Source organism: Artibeus jamaicensis, unplaced genomic scaffold (assembly GCF_021234435.1).
Source record: "Artibeus jamaicensis isolate MK-2021 breed Jamaican fruit bat unplaced genomic scaffold, CSHL_Jam_final contig_327, whole genome shotgun sequence".
NCBI lineage: Eukaryota > Metazoa > Chordata > Mammalia > Chiroptera > Phyllostomidae > Artibeus > Artibeus jamaicensis.
The window spans coordinates 4293734-4308799 of record NW_026521772.1 but is presented as its reverse complement, the minus strand read 5'-3'; the positions used below and the strand labels follow the sequence as shown (position 1 = coordinate 4308799).

General features: G+C 42.6%; 1 protein-coding gene across 1 annotated transcript in view; it reads left to right on the top strand.

Annotated features, from left to right (window-relative positions):
* The window catches only part of ACBD6 (acyl-CoA binding domain containing 6), a 134595-nt gene that overhangs the window by 97883 nt on the left and 21646 nt on the right, over window positions 1-15066 (top strand).

Here is a 15066-nt window from a genome sequence, read left to right as displayed (position 1 = left end):
TATTTTTTGACATGGCTAATTTTCAGGGGCTATCATTAAATCCTTGAAAAAATGTCCTGAAGAAAAGCCAGCAGAGGACATTTGTATACATGGAGATGTTTCTCCAAAAGAATAATAACTGATTCTAAGAGAAGGCTGAGTCTTCTGAACACCTCGGAATGCTCAAAAATCTCCATGCAAATATGAGGGTACACAGAGAGAGCCACCGAGTCCCCCTAGTGTGTGAGAACATCTGCTTTGGAGCCAGAGACCGAGAGAGTTCCAGCTCTGCCACCTGCAAATCATGTGACCTCAGACAGGGTCACTTAGCCTGAACTTCAGCTTCTGCATTTGTGAAAGGAGGTCGTTGAATGCCAATGTCATAAGGGGTTCGGGTGGATTGAGTAAGAGAACACATCAGTTGCTCCGTGCAGTGAACAGATTCGCCACTACCATCACTGATTGTTCTTACTCATAACTGACCAAAACCCACTGTGCCTGTTACATGGACAGGTTACAGGCAGAATGGTGTACAGGCAGCAGGGGAATGAACTAAAGCTAACATTTACTGAGACTCTGTTTCTATTAATAGTCACTCCCCTTCATGAAATCAGTTGCATATGCCAGAAAAATTGCTCAAAAAGAGTTTTATCCTTGAATGTATGGATTTTTTTTTTGCTTTTCTTCTCATAGGCTCTGTCCTATTTTAGCGGGTCCCCAAAGAAAGCAGTTTATTAAATATTTCTTTAGGAAACCCAGGAAAGAATTTACAAAGCAGGACTAATTTGGACAGTAAACACTGAAGTAAAAATATTTCTCCGTTTTTTACAATTTTTAAAAATTACCCTAAAAGAGGATGAGAGTGTGTGGACAACGATTCGATGATATTTATAGCCAAGAGTTGAAGAAATTACAGTGCTAAAATCTGAAATCGTAGTGTCGGGGCAAATAGAGGGTTAAACCTCTGAGCTGTAGAAGCAGATTGTGTTTTCCTTTTGTGATCTGGGCCGACAAGACATCAGTATTCTATTCATCTGTTGGGAATTAGGCTGTTAATCCAATCAATGACTCTTGAGTGAGCGGTGGCGTACCTCCCCCACTGGGGAACAATCGGATCAAACTGCAGATTGTTTAAGAGCACAGTGCTGTCCTGTGTCAGGTGGAATTCTCAAACGTTCCCTGGTGGATTGGGGATCGGGAGAGCTGTCTTGGCCCATTTATCCTGCCCCTTAAATAACCAGGTATCTGCCTCATCCGCACGAAAGCATCTGGCAGTAGTGGCTACAGGATGCGATAGAAACCCATTAACTTTAACTCACAAAAGTGTGGGTGGAAAGAAGAAATGTTTTCAAACACCCCACAAAACAGCTTATGTACAAGCTTTTTGACTTCATTCACATTGTTTTCCTATTTCTTAAACCCTAAATCATTTTCTCTGCTGGGCTCTTTGGGGCGTTGCTCTGCTCTGTTTCACGTCACTGAGTTTGGTTTGTCACTGGGAGCTCTTTCCATAAATCTGCCTCTCCCTGCCTGTCTTTTTATAAGTCATCAGGGTACAAATAAGTTTTAGTGTAGATTATGGGAACACTAATTAAATGAATTTTTAATTTTAAAATACCTTTCTCTGAGAAATGCTAATTAAATAAAATTTTAATTTTAAAATATCTCATTCTGAGCATACATAATTTTGACATCTTTTGCAGCGTAGCAGAATTTGATTTCTAATTACTGATTTAATAGTCCATTAAGTACATTTGGAAATTATTATTGAACTGATTACATAGATGTTCAGAGTTGCAGTCCTCTCCTGTGAAATGCTGTCCCAAATATTTTCCTTTTAAACAATCAGGTGACACGAGCTGTTATAAAGCAAAATATCCAAAAGGGCAGAGAAAAGAAGACACTTAGTGTTCCAGTCTTAGTATAGACAGGCTTAAATTGCTTTCTGTCTGTATTACGTAAGAGTATTCCAAAAAGAATTTCCTAAATCTGCCAGATTAATCCATTCATTCTGTGAATATTCAGTGTGTACCTTTTATATACCCAGGCTTCTCTAGCCTTGGAATTATCATAGTGAATAAGACAGACAAGCTCTGCACTCTCTGGGAGCGTAAGTCTAGTGAGGAATACACATCAAAAACAAGTAAATAAACAAGTAAGACAGTATCAGATAAGTGCTAAGAAATAAGTAAAGCAGAGTGGTCACTATGCGCAGATGAGCAGAGTGATCAAGGCAGACCTTGCCAGGTAGGTCATGGTAAGGCTTCAGCAGAGAGAAGTCGTGGTGAGTCATGCCCCAAGCCCTTGGAACAGGGGGAATGAGCTTGACATACCAAGGACAGATTTCCGTGCACACTGCACTCCAGGCCAGTGGCTTTCAGGCCTGGAAAAGCTTCTGGACCTCCTGAGGAGCTTGTGAACAGGGAGGTAGCTGAGCCTCCCTGGAAATGCTGGTTCAGAAGCAGGGCCAAAGGGGCAGCACCTGTGTGTGCAGTGCCGCGAACGGCACTGAGCAGGTGCCTCGAACCAGTGCAGGTTCCTCCCCTGAACACATCACGTGCTTAGCACTTCTGTCGGTGCCTTTGCTCGTGTTTTTCCTTTGCCTGTAATGTTTACCCTTATCCTTCCACACGTATGTTCCTCTCAGATACCACGGAGTGCTACATATAAAATACTCATGCCAAAAAAATACACTTGGGCCCAAATCTAATAAAACCTACAAATAAATACGTGTGATTATGATGTAAATGACATCAAAAGAAAGTAGATGGCAAATCTGGACCTCGGGACATTCTGCTGAACATCTGTCTCTATTTCTATGGCAAGTCAGTGGCGTTAAAAATGCAAGGGTGGGTCAGCTCTAGATGGAAAATTACCTAAGAGACATAACAGTCAAATGTAACATGTAAGCCTTGTTTGGATCCTCAGAGTACAAATCAACTATAAAAAGACATTTTTAAAACACAATCAGGAAAATTTGGTACTGTGGTTCTGTAAGTACATTTCCACGTTTTTTAGAGTTGTATACAGACATACGTGGGGCAATGAAATAATGTCTAGAATTTGCTTTAAATTATTTCCGTAAGAAAAAAGGAATAAATGAAGCAAACAGCAAGATCATTGCAGTCGTTGAATCTGGGAGATGGGCGCATGGAAGTCTGTATGTTCTGTTTTTGTGTATGTGTGAAATTTTCCATATGAGCTGTTTCGAGGGCATGAGATTTTCATTTTTATCTTAAGGGAGCACAGATATGTAAAGGTTGGGAAGTACAGGACTGCACCATTTTTTCTTACTTAACTGATAAAGAATACTTAGTTATAGTATAAAAAGGTACTGCTATTGCTTCTTGACCTTTTTGGCTAAGTATAAAAAGATACTGCTTAAAAGGATTCATCAATAAGTGCTATAATTCCCCATCTTTTTCAGAGTATGATTTGATATGCACCTGACTTTGCAGGAATAAATCTTCTGCAAACCTCTAATTCCTGTGATACTTTGCTACACTTTTAAATGCTGTGCTCCACTGAATGAAGCCTTTGATTAATCTTTAGGATTCTTCTAGCACATGGAATGGTCACATTTTTAGAAAAGTACTGATTATCTGGGCTCTTAATACAGTGAAGTTCAAGGCAACTTTTACCTTAATGTTTAGTAGAACAGAGAAAGGTGTGTGTGTTTGTAGCAGATGGAGATCAAGCCAAGTTCTCAGTGGAAAAATCTTTGGCCTGCCAGAAGGTCTAGAAACATAATAGCTACTGTACAGTTAAATATAAATAATTTAGAAAGAAAATATCCATAGTATTAGGTTTGTAATAAAAATCATTAGGGCTCAGTCAATCGGGGTTTTTTCCCACTGTATATTACATGTAAGTGGGTATGTAGATGTGGGGGAAAAGGCAGCATCATTCTGGCCCATGAATGTAATTGTTGTCACAGCTTCCAGTAGTTCTTACCGTCCTTTTCACGAAGATTTATTTCCTGTTAATAGAATTTTCTCCCCTCCCCAGCCATTCAGCATCCAGTATTAACCTTGGAATAGTTAGCACTTCTGTAAACATTCAAAACTACAGGTAAACTAGGGCAGGCCTGGCCATGAAGGCCAGAAGCAGGAACCCAGAGAAGTAGGAAAGTGTCAAGTCAGTGACATTCGGAAAGGCGAAGAAGTTAACTAAAGCAGAGCTTTCCGGCCTGTTACCACTCAGCATTAAGTAGCCCTGGGCCCATCCACTGAGCGAGCGTTTGTGCATTTGCTGCAGCCGGGCTCTGACCTAGAGCCAGGAGGCTGTCAGAACAGGGAAGACTGAGCCCTTCCCAAGGGGCACCTTTGCCTCAGCCGGGAATGATACACACGCATCACCATCACGGCGATCTTCAGTGACTGCTCTGACGGAAATGCACAGGCAGTCACTGGGCCACCCCCACACGCAGCCGCTTGTTTCTGCCTGGGGCTTCTCAGAGGAGGGGAACCCTGGCCCACTTACTTGACCTTTTCATGACTGGCCGCTCTTCCCTGACTCTTCCCTCAGCATCAGGTTCGGTTCTAACCCCACTTCCTTGGATCATTCCTTACCAGGCTTGTTTTCTTCTGTCCGCCCTTTTTAAGCCATAGGCTCCCCTTCACCCCACCTCTCACTCTGTACCTTCTCTAGGTTACCCCGTTAACACCTGCGGGTTCCATTATTCCTGTAGGCCTATGGCTTTTTCAGATCCTTAGCTCTAGTCCAGCCCTCTCTCTAAACCCCAGGTCCCTGTTTTCTAATGCACTGTTGGATGTTTTCACGTGGGTTTGGGGGCAGAAAGTCGCAGGGTCCAGTGAGGCTAGCACTGCCTGCTGACCGTGTGACCAGCCGAAGTACGTACCCTCTTGGAGTCTCATTTACTTTTGTAAAATTAGGGTAATAACACCTACTTCACATGGTGCCTGGGAGGATTCGATTATGTGTGAAAATGCCTACCACAGTTCCTGGGGCACATAAAAGGTATAAAAACACAAGTTTTCCCAGCCCCACACCAGGGTCCCAAGTCCAGGGTTCCAGTGCTAGGAAGGTAGCAATTCCTCTTAACCCACACACAGACTTTTTCAGACTCACTCCCTCGGAGCTCCAGCACCAGGACAGCAACTTGAAAGACACCAGTGGCATATAGGGAGGAAGTGAAGTGTCCGGCATCAAGACAAGAGCAGGGGCACAGTTTTCTCCTAGACAGAAAGGCGGGCAGAGGCCATTGTCCCTTTTCTGAGCCCTCCCCCACAGAGTCACAGAGCCTCCGGTGGGTGCCATATCTGAGACTCCATCAATCTGGCTAATACTGTTTGCCCCGCCCTGGCGATTCCCTGAGACTCCATCCCAACAGACTTAAGGGCCCACCCGAACTGTTAACCATAACTTTTCCATATAAGTGGCCGGTGTTGGCTCATGCTTCACAACTTCCTAGCCATCATCAGTGAGTCCCCAGCCTCCATACCTCTTGCTAAATGGCCCTGAGCCTGGCACTAGTAGCAGCCAGCCTAGATTCACAGCTTAACTTCACCTCGGAATCTCCAAGCTTAGCACAAGTAGCAGCCATCTGAGGTTGCTTTATAGCCCAAGCATGGTGACCTCAGGCAAAATATAGATGGGGGCTGACCTTGGCCTGTACCACCTGGGAAACCCCAGAGCCTGCACCCCCAGTGGACAGGTACAGAGCACGTCAGAGCACCACCACCTGCCGCTGCACAGCTGATCCTCTTCAGAGGGCGGAGGTCGATGGTCAGCGGTCACAGCCAGTCATTGCAGCTGACTGGCCTGGGTAAATCCTTCCCATCATTCTGCCAACAATAATCAGTGGTCAACTACAAGAGGAGGTTGTACTCAGCCCACATAAAGGGCACACTTCGAGTACCCAGCTTGGGTGAGAGGGGAGGCTGTGCCACTGGAACCTACAGGACACCTACTACATTAGGCAGTGCTAGCAAGACAGGGAGTCATAGCAGCTCTACCTGATACATGGAAACAAACACGGGAGGCTGCCAAAACGAGGAGACAAAGAAACATGGCTCATGAGAAAGAGCAGATCAAAACTTCAGCAAAAGATGAAACAAAATAGAGATAAGCAATCTGTCAGGCAGGAGTTCAAAACACTGGTTATAAGGATAGTCAAAGAAGTTAGTGAGGACCTTGACAGCATAAAAAAGATCTCATCAGAAGTGAAGGCTAAACTAATTGAAATAAAGAACAGTTTATAGGGAAACCACAGTAGAGTGGAGCAGAACAAGAATCAAATCAATGATTTGGAACATAAGGAAAAACAAAGCAACCAATCAGAGCAACAACAAGAAAAAAATCTACAAAAGAAAACAAGGATAGTATAAGCAGCCTCTGGGACAACTTTAAGCATTCCAACATTGACATCATAGGGGTGCCAGAAGAAGAGAAAGAGCAAGATACTGAAAATTATTTGAAAAAATAATGAAAACTTACCTAATCTGATGAAAGAAATAGACATACAAGTACAGGAAGCACAAAGAGTCCCAAGCAAGATGGATGTAAAGAGGCCCACTCCAAGACATATAAGAGAATCTTAAAAGCAGCAAGAGAAAAGCAGTTACCTACAGGGGAGTTCCCATAAGACTGTCAACTGATTTCTCAAAAGAAACTTTGCAGGCTAGGAGGGATTGGCAAGAAATATTCAAAGTCATGAAAAGCAGGACGTACAGCCAAGGTTGCTCTACCCAGCAAAGATATTTAGAATTGAAAGGCAGATAAAAAGCTTTCCAGACAATAAAAAACTAAAGGAAGCCCTGGTTGGTGTGATTCCGTGAATTGAGCACCAGAATGTGAACTAAAGGGTCTCTAGTTCGATTTCCAGTCAGGGCACATGCCTGGCTTGTGGGCCAGGTCCCCAGTTGGGAGTGCACAAGAGGCAACCACACACTGATGATTCTCTCCCTCTCTTTCTCTAAAAATAAATAAAGTCTTAAAGAAAATTAAGAAGTTCATCATCACCAAACCATTATTATATGAAATGTCAAATGGACTTAAGAAGAAAATCAAAACTATGAACAATAAAATGGCAATAAATATGAATCTATCAACAATGAAATCTAAAAAGCCAAACTAAACAAACAAGAACAGAGGCAGAATCATGGATACAGAGAGTATTTTGATGGTTGCCAAACGGGAGGGGTTTTGGGGGAATGAGTGAAGAGGTGAGGGGATTAAGTACAAATAGATAGTTACAGAATAGCCTCGGGGTTGTAAAGGACAGGAAATGGAGTAGCCAAAGAACTTATAGGACCCATGGACATGAACGATGGTGTGGTACTGCCTGAGGGAGTGGGGGGTGCTGGGTGGATGGGGGCAAAGGGAGTAAAATTGGGATAACTGTGATAGAATAATCAATAAAATATAAATTAAAAATAAATTGCTGCATAATAATCAACTGACGTTAACTTTTCCAGGAGTGTTGGACATTAAATTGTTTCTAGTATCTTGCTAATTTAGATAATACTGGAATGAACTAAAATTTTTTTCATAAAGCTTTTAAAATATTTGAAGCATTTAAAAAAATAGATTCTAAAAGTGCTAAACCAGAGGCAGTGGACATTTTCTAAACGTTACACCAATTTATGCTCCTGCCAACAACCAATGAAAGTGTCTCTCTCTTAGCACCCTCTGTGGATGGGGAACTGTTTTGTGGACCCAGCAGACTCTGAAGATTTTCATTGTGAAGAGTCAATGAGTAGCAATGAAGAGTCATTTCTTGGATTTCTCCGCTAGACGTGTGATTATTGGCCATACAAATGGAATAGAATAGGGTGGATCCAGGTGCATTGAGTTTTTACTGTATAGTATTATAGCAACAGTACTGCAGTAAGCGGAACACCCTCAGAAGAGAAAGCAGTTTGGCCCTGTTGTCTTCTGTGCCTGACTTGATGCCAGCTTAGTAAATTAATTTGTAACAGTGCGTAGACTAAGCTACAGCTTCATTATATATGCCTACCTGGGAAAGGGCAGCAGTCAGCTGAGAAGGAGAGAGGAGCGCCTGGTCCTCTCTACTTACCGCGCTCTCTGATGAGGTGCGTCAGTTTGCAGATCACGGTTAATGGGAACTGCACAGCACGCTGAGGTGAGACTATAGTTTAGGCCACCTGTTGTCTTTGACCTGCAAAAATAAAAGCTGAATCGTATTTCTCCTTCCTGACAAGTCAGTCCTGACATCTACTTGTCTTGATTCCCCTTGCTTCTTTCCAGCAACATAGTACAATTGAGAACACGTGGGTTTTGATGATCAAGGGCCTGCGACCCAGGGCAAGTTCTGTATAAACTCTCTGAGCCTCATTTTACCCAGCTTGAGAATGGAATTAATAACATGTGTGTGATGGAGTTGCCTTGAGGATTAAAAGGAACAGTGTTCTCAAACTTTCTGCACAAGGCAGGAATTCCGTCAATGTTTCTTCCTTTCTTTTCCCCTTACTCTAACACAATCTCAACTATCTAGCAGCCTTTAGAAAGATAAACATTCTAGATTAGTGTTGGTTTCAAATAGAACAGTTACATTCCGCTTTTTATTTTTGTTTTTTTCTATAAAATATTTTTTCTAAAATGTACGCAATATTGCATTGCTTCCTTCTTAAATCACGGTACGATAGCATGAGTATTTATAGACAGTGTGAAACGTGGGGCCAAAGCTTCTCTTTCTCTCTTGAGACTGCTGAAATCTACTGGCTGGCGTGCAGCCCGGCCCCCTTTATGGCTGGCTCTTCTCTGGTCTAAAATGCCACTTGCACTGCTGTCACAGCTTCTCGTTCCTGCTGGCTGCTGCTAGTGCTTCCCAGTCTTTCTTCTAATTACCATTGGGCTTTGCTGCCCCTCTTGCCAACTCTGCTCTCTACTCCTTGCTTTCCTTCACTTTTCTCTTTCCATGTCTCTTCTGCCTCCCATTGCATCTCGTATTTCAAGGGTAAAGACTGGCCCAGCACTGCTTTCTCGAGCCAGCAAGAAGAACCCTTCTCCACGGCGAGCCGGCCAGTCACGTGTTTAATACAGTCCGTGTCAGCATTTCCCCCCAGACTCCGGGCCCTCTTCCAGGTGCTTGAGAATGCCAGAAAATCAAGTTCCTGCAGCAGTGAGGTATAGCTATATTGGTTTTCCTGCAAGTACTTTATTTTTTAGTCTTATTTAACTTTTACTTTGTGCAGGGTTTTGTGCTAGATGTAAGAGCAGAACACAGACATACTCCTATGATACAGGGTAAAAGATAAAGGTGGGTGAGAGAAAATTTAAAGGATTGTGGAGGCTCCTGGTTCTGCTTAAAGTTATAAATAAGGGTGGCTGCTTGTAAAGCCAGTTGCAGAGAAGGGGGTGAAAGCTTAGAGCCCTGGGGGGAGCCAGATCAGAGGACCAGGCCCATGGGAGAGGGGCTGCCATGGACGGTAAAGAACCACACAGTGAGGGCCATAGGGCCATTTTTCCTTTTCTTACTTGAGAGTCTGGGTTTTAAATGTCCTGTATTATTTTGTCATTTGTGTTCCCTGTGAATTTTTATTTGAACAGAAAGGATGTGGAGGTATAATGTAGGATTGTGCATTTCTATGCTTTTATACTTTGAATTTTAAACATGCTTGAATTTGTCTACATTTCAACTTTATTGTGTGGTTTTATTTTTAATTTAACTGAGTATTTTTATTTTACCCTAGTGTATAATCCCTTACAAAGATTTCAAGTGTATGACTAACTTTAATTTATTGGAACTGTTTTTGCTGCTGTTTATAACAACTCCATATTTATTACATTTGAACATTTCTTTTAAGCTAAAACAGAAAGGAAAAGCATAAATAACCATGACAAACAACCCTCTTCTGGTGTGGTCATTTGAAATGAAACAACCAAAAAAATTTAATCAACTTAAATTTAGAAAAATTAGCTGATATAAGTTGTAAACCAGATGAGTAAAAGCTTTCACTTACTCATTCTTGACATTCAATTCCATTTATTCTTTGTAATATAGTTTAAAACAGAATGTTTGTAAAGACTAAGGTTTGGGTTTCCATGTCCTATTTTGAGGTTACCAAAAAAAAAGCGTTTGGAGTCAGTGTCCTGCTTTGATACGAATTACACTTTAACATACAAAGAGGAACAACAGGTGAAGATTTTGTAGATACAAGATGATGGGCTTCATTAAAGCATCGTAATCGTAATAGAGTATTACAATATAGTAGCTGATGTTAAATAATTATTAATAATTAAAAACTAAACAGGGTTTACATTAGTTACAGTCATCTAGTTCATTGATCGAACATGATTTGAGCACTAATTACGTGCTAGGCACACAAAGGAGGGATGAAGGAATAACTGACATTGTGTCCCTAAAGACTACAACCAGACTCGAGAGTAATTTCAGACAGTCGTCCTTTGTTTCACCCAAATCCCTGTTCTCAGACACATCGAGGTAGTTAGACATTCAGCCAGTTCAGAACGGAGGGACATTCTCCATGTCTCTTTAAGTCCTTTTCTCTAGCACTGTTGGGGGACAGGAAGGAGCACCATTAGGAGACAACTCAGTTGTCCTCCTGCCTTTTTGCCCCCACTTGCTGATCAATTCTGTGGCGAGAGTCGTGGTTCTTATGTTTATGTCCCTGCTCTAATTGATTTCATGGTGGACGTGCTCTAGGCTGAAAGATAAGAAATCTCAGTCTTTCCCATTAAATACTGTAACACTTCAGCTCACAGCACCGGAACTCGAAAGCCTCAAATTAGGCACAGCGACCTGAAGAACACGGCAGACAAGAGGCGGCGGGGAGGGGCGGGCAGCCCTGTCGTGCTTGTAATCGAAAACAGCCATTTATGAGTAACCATGATTTTAACTGGCCTGATAAGGTCTTATTGGAAATAGCTGATAATGGTAAGCACGGAAAAAGGTTTGTTGACGTATAGATGGTATTCCAGTTCAGAGAGGGTACAAATAAACGAATAGTAACTTTTTTCTGGTACCTGCCTGTTCAAAGGGTCGTGTGCCAGTTCAGGTGGGGAGGGTGCCCGTGACCTTCAACTGAAGGCTTCCCTTATGCACTCGGAAAAATTCTTAGAAAAATAATAATGAAATACATTTGCAAACTTCTGAATTGTCAAACTGGTTTGAACATATTCTGTTACAGGGTCACAGATCTCATAGATAAAGAGAGGCGGTACATTCTAACCTTAGAAATAATATTAAAAGTTATCCCAAATTATATTACCAACTCATAATTCTTATCATTGCTTCTAATACCTCATAACCAGTTTTCTTCAGTGCCTCCTTATGTATTCGCTTGAAATTCTATTTTGGAAATAAAATGTATATTTAATATCAAATTATTGGATAACAACAAAACCTCTTATTAGGCACATGGGAAAATTCATCCCTGTCTCAACTCTGTTCTGCTGTTGCTCTTTTTTTTAAGATTTTATTTATTTATCTTTAGAGAGGAAGGGAGGAAGAGAGGGAGAGAAATATCAATGTATGGTTGCCTCTCGTGAATCCCCTGCTGAGAACTGGCCCGCAACCCAGGCATGTACCCTGACTGGGAATCGAACCTCGATCCTTTGCTTTGCAGGCCCGCGCTCAATCCACTGAGCTATGCCAGCCAGGGCTGCTGTTGCTCTTTTGACAGTTCGTGCTGCCCTACTGCTCTGTCTTTAGAACTAACACTGGCATAGAGGGCGGATCAAGTCTGCATTAGAGTGTCAGTGCCGCTGCTGTCACAAAAAAGAAGTCCAGTAACACTCAGCAGAACTTTCTGCTCACAGAGAACATCTAGGAAGTGTGTTATTTCCATGGCTCTTTATATAAAATCTTGACTTGGAAATAAGGCCTTTAATTCAGTTTGATAAAATGCTTTTAGCAGTTAGGAAAAAATCAGGATTTGCCTACTAAGTTTTATGCACAGAAAACAGAAGTGTAATTAGTGGCTTGATGTTAAAAGGATAATTTAAATAGCATTTTCTCTGTATCAGTTTGAGCAAAATATGTAATGTTTTCATCAGTACTTCATATGGTGGAATAAAAAAAATAAACTTACTGTATTTGATAGGGTGCCCAATCTGGAGAGAGAAGAAAACTAAGTCCTTAAAAAAGACAGTTATTAATAAAATGTGGCCACGATCAAAAATAATAAAAGTTAGAAAGGATTAGTGCACAATACATGTGGGGAGAGGATCTCGCATGAGTGGCCAACTTGTTCCGTGCGCATCTAGAGAAAAGACTGCAGGTCCACCGGAATAGGAAGTGATCTGCACCTGGTTAACTGTAAACTGCGGCTCCTGTTCATCATTGTTCAGGCCACGTTGGCCTGTTACACCCAGCATTATACTCCACCCTATAGGAGATATGTGGGGACTTAAAAAAAATAAAGTTCAGAGAAGAGAAAAAAGGTAGTCAAGAGATTAAAGAATAAATCAATGGGGAAAGATTAATATGTGCTTTCATTTCCTGAAAGCACACACTGTGTGGAAGCCACCGTGACAGGCCCTGGGAGGAGGACACGGTTCTTGCCTGTAAGCAGCCCAGTGGCAGAGATGGGTAAGCACACAGAGTGCAGGCCATGCCGCGGTGGCGGAAAGGGGGGACCTGGAGGTGTCCTGAAGAAGATGAACTGTGTCATAACGTTGTACAATAAAGGTTTTTTAAACCCCAAAGCTTTAAAAAGAGAGTGGTAACTTAAACCAACAGTGGGCTGCCCTGGAAGGATTGGCCAGGCTCAATACCCACCAACCACCATCAGGAAAAAAGTAGACTGAAAAAATCCCACCGATGCAGAGTTGACGTGGAGAGTTTGTCTCAGCCTGTGCTCCAAGCCCGGTAGTGGGAGGAGGGAGGGGAGGGAGGTTTGCCCTTTTTAAATCTATGCTACTTACCTGTTCAAAAATCCTGAACCTGAGAAATCAACACAAGGATCTCGGACTGATAACATCTCTGTGGTGTCTAGCAGAAACAAAAGCAAAATCATTCTAGAGAGAAGGACTTTCAACCCATGGAGCACAGCCCAGAGTTTTTTGCAGAGAAAACCCCACTTGAAATGAATTTGCAGTCCAAGAGTATAAGCGCACAGGAAGCTGTCAGTACAAAGCAAACCTCAGGCAGCACAACAAACACCGCATGTATGGTCACCCCACCTCCTTGCCTTGAACTCAGCCCAGAGAAATACAGGGACTATGAAGAACTATAAAATAAGTCTACTTAAGATGCTCAAATGTGTCAAAGACAAATTTTAAGAATACAAGAAAAGAGCAGGACTTCCGCCAAGATGGAGACGTAGGTGGAGGAAAAACCTCGCCTCTGTGCACAACCAAATCTAAGAACAACTATTTTTAACAGCAGTCACAACCAAGCCACACGGAAAATCGACAATACGGAGTCCAAAGGACAACTAGATACTCAGCTGGACCGGTAGGAGGAGCGAGGCCAGCAGCGGAGCAGGTTAGCAGGAAAAAATTCCCGGGGCGGTGCGCGCAGGCAACCGAGGGCGTTGATCGCGAGCGAGCTGGCTGCCGGAGCGCACAGCGGGTCGGTCCGTCGGTCACGCGCACATCTACGTGCGGAGAAACCAGTGAGAAGGGAAGCCGGCGCGGAGCAGCAGGCTCGCACAATTCCGACCGGATAAACAAGCCCCACGCGTGTGGAGTTACTGGATGCGCTGGGCTAGCGGAGAGGACCGCCATTGCTCCCTCTCTGACCACGCCCCCACACACAACGTCACAAACCAGCGACCTGGGTCTCCCCGTCCTGGTAAACAACTAAGGCTTTGCTCCGCTCACTTAACAGCACGAATAGACCAAAAATGGCTCTAGGACAACTCAGAGCCCCAGAACCGATCGATCTAAGTGATGAAGAAATAGCCAGTCTTTCAGATGCACAGTTCAAAACACTGGTTATCAGGATCCTTACAGAACTGGTGGATTTTAGTCACAAATTAGAGAAACATATGGAAGCTAAACTAATTGAAATAAATGGTGATACAAAGGATGCCAATAGTAATGGAAAGAAAATTGGGACTCAAATCAAGGGAGTGGACCAGAAGGAAGAAAAAAATGATCAAACAGAAAGGAATGAAGAAATAAGAATTCAGAAAAATGAGGAGAAGCTTAGGAACCTCCAGGACATCTTTAAACGTTCCAACATCCGAATTATAGGGGTACCAGAAGGGGGAAAGGCACAGCCACAACTGGAACACTTATTTGAACAAATAATAAAGGAGAATTTCCCCAAGATGGCAAAGGAAATACACTTCCAAGAAATCCAGGAAGCTCAGAGAGTCCCAAAGAAGTTGGACCCAAGAAGAAACACACCAAGGCACATCATAATTACATTAGCCAAGATTAAAATGAAGGAGAGAATCCTAGAAGCAGCAAGAGCTAAGGGGACAGTCACCTACAAAGGAGTTCCCATCAGACTGTCAGCGGATTTCTCAAAAGAGACCTTACAGGCAAGAAGGGGCTGGAAAGAGGTATTCCAAGTCATGAAAACCAAAGAACTACAACCAAGATTGCTCTACCCAGCAAAACTTTCATTTAGAATGGAAGGACAGATAAAGTGCTTCTCAGATAAGACCAAATTCAAGGAGTTCATCATCACCAGGCCCTTATTATATGAAATGTTAAAGGGACTTACCTAAGAAAAAGAAGATAAAAAAGATGAACAGTGAAAGGACAGCAAACTCACAGTTATTAAGAACCACACCTAAAAAAAAAAAAGCAAACTAAGAGGACAGCTAGATCAGGAATGGAACCATAGAAATGAAGATCTCATGGAGGGTTAGCAACAGGGGAGTGGGAGGAGGGGAAGGGGAGAGAAGGTACAGAAAATAAGTAGCATAGACAGTAGATAGAAAATAGATGGGGGGAGGGTAAGAATAGTAGGGGAAATACAGAATCTAAGGAATTTGAGACACGTGTTCATGAACTAAAGGGGGAAATGGTGGGGGAGGGGTATGCAGGGTGGAGGGGAATGGAGGGGGGAATAGAGCAAATGTAATGGCATAATCAATAAAAAAAGTTAAAAAAAAAGAAAAGAAAAGAGCAAACACTGTCTTTAAAATTGCAGGACAGTTTTCCATCCCAGTGAAGTGTGTT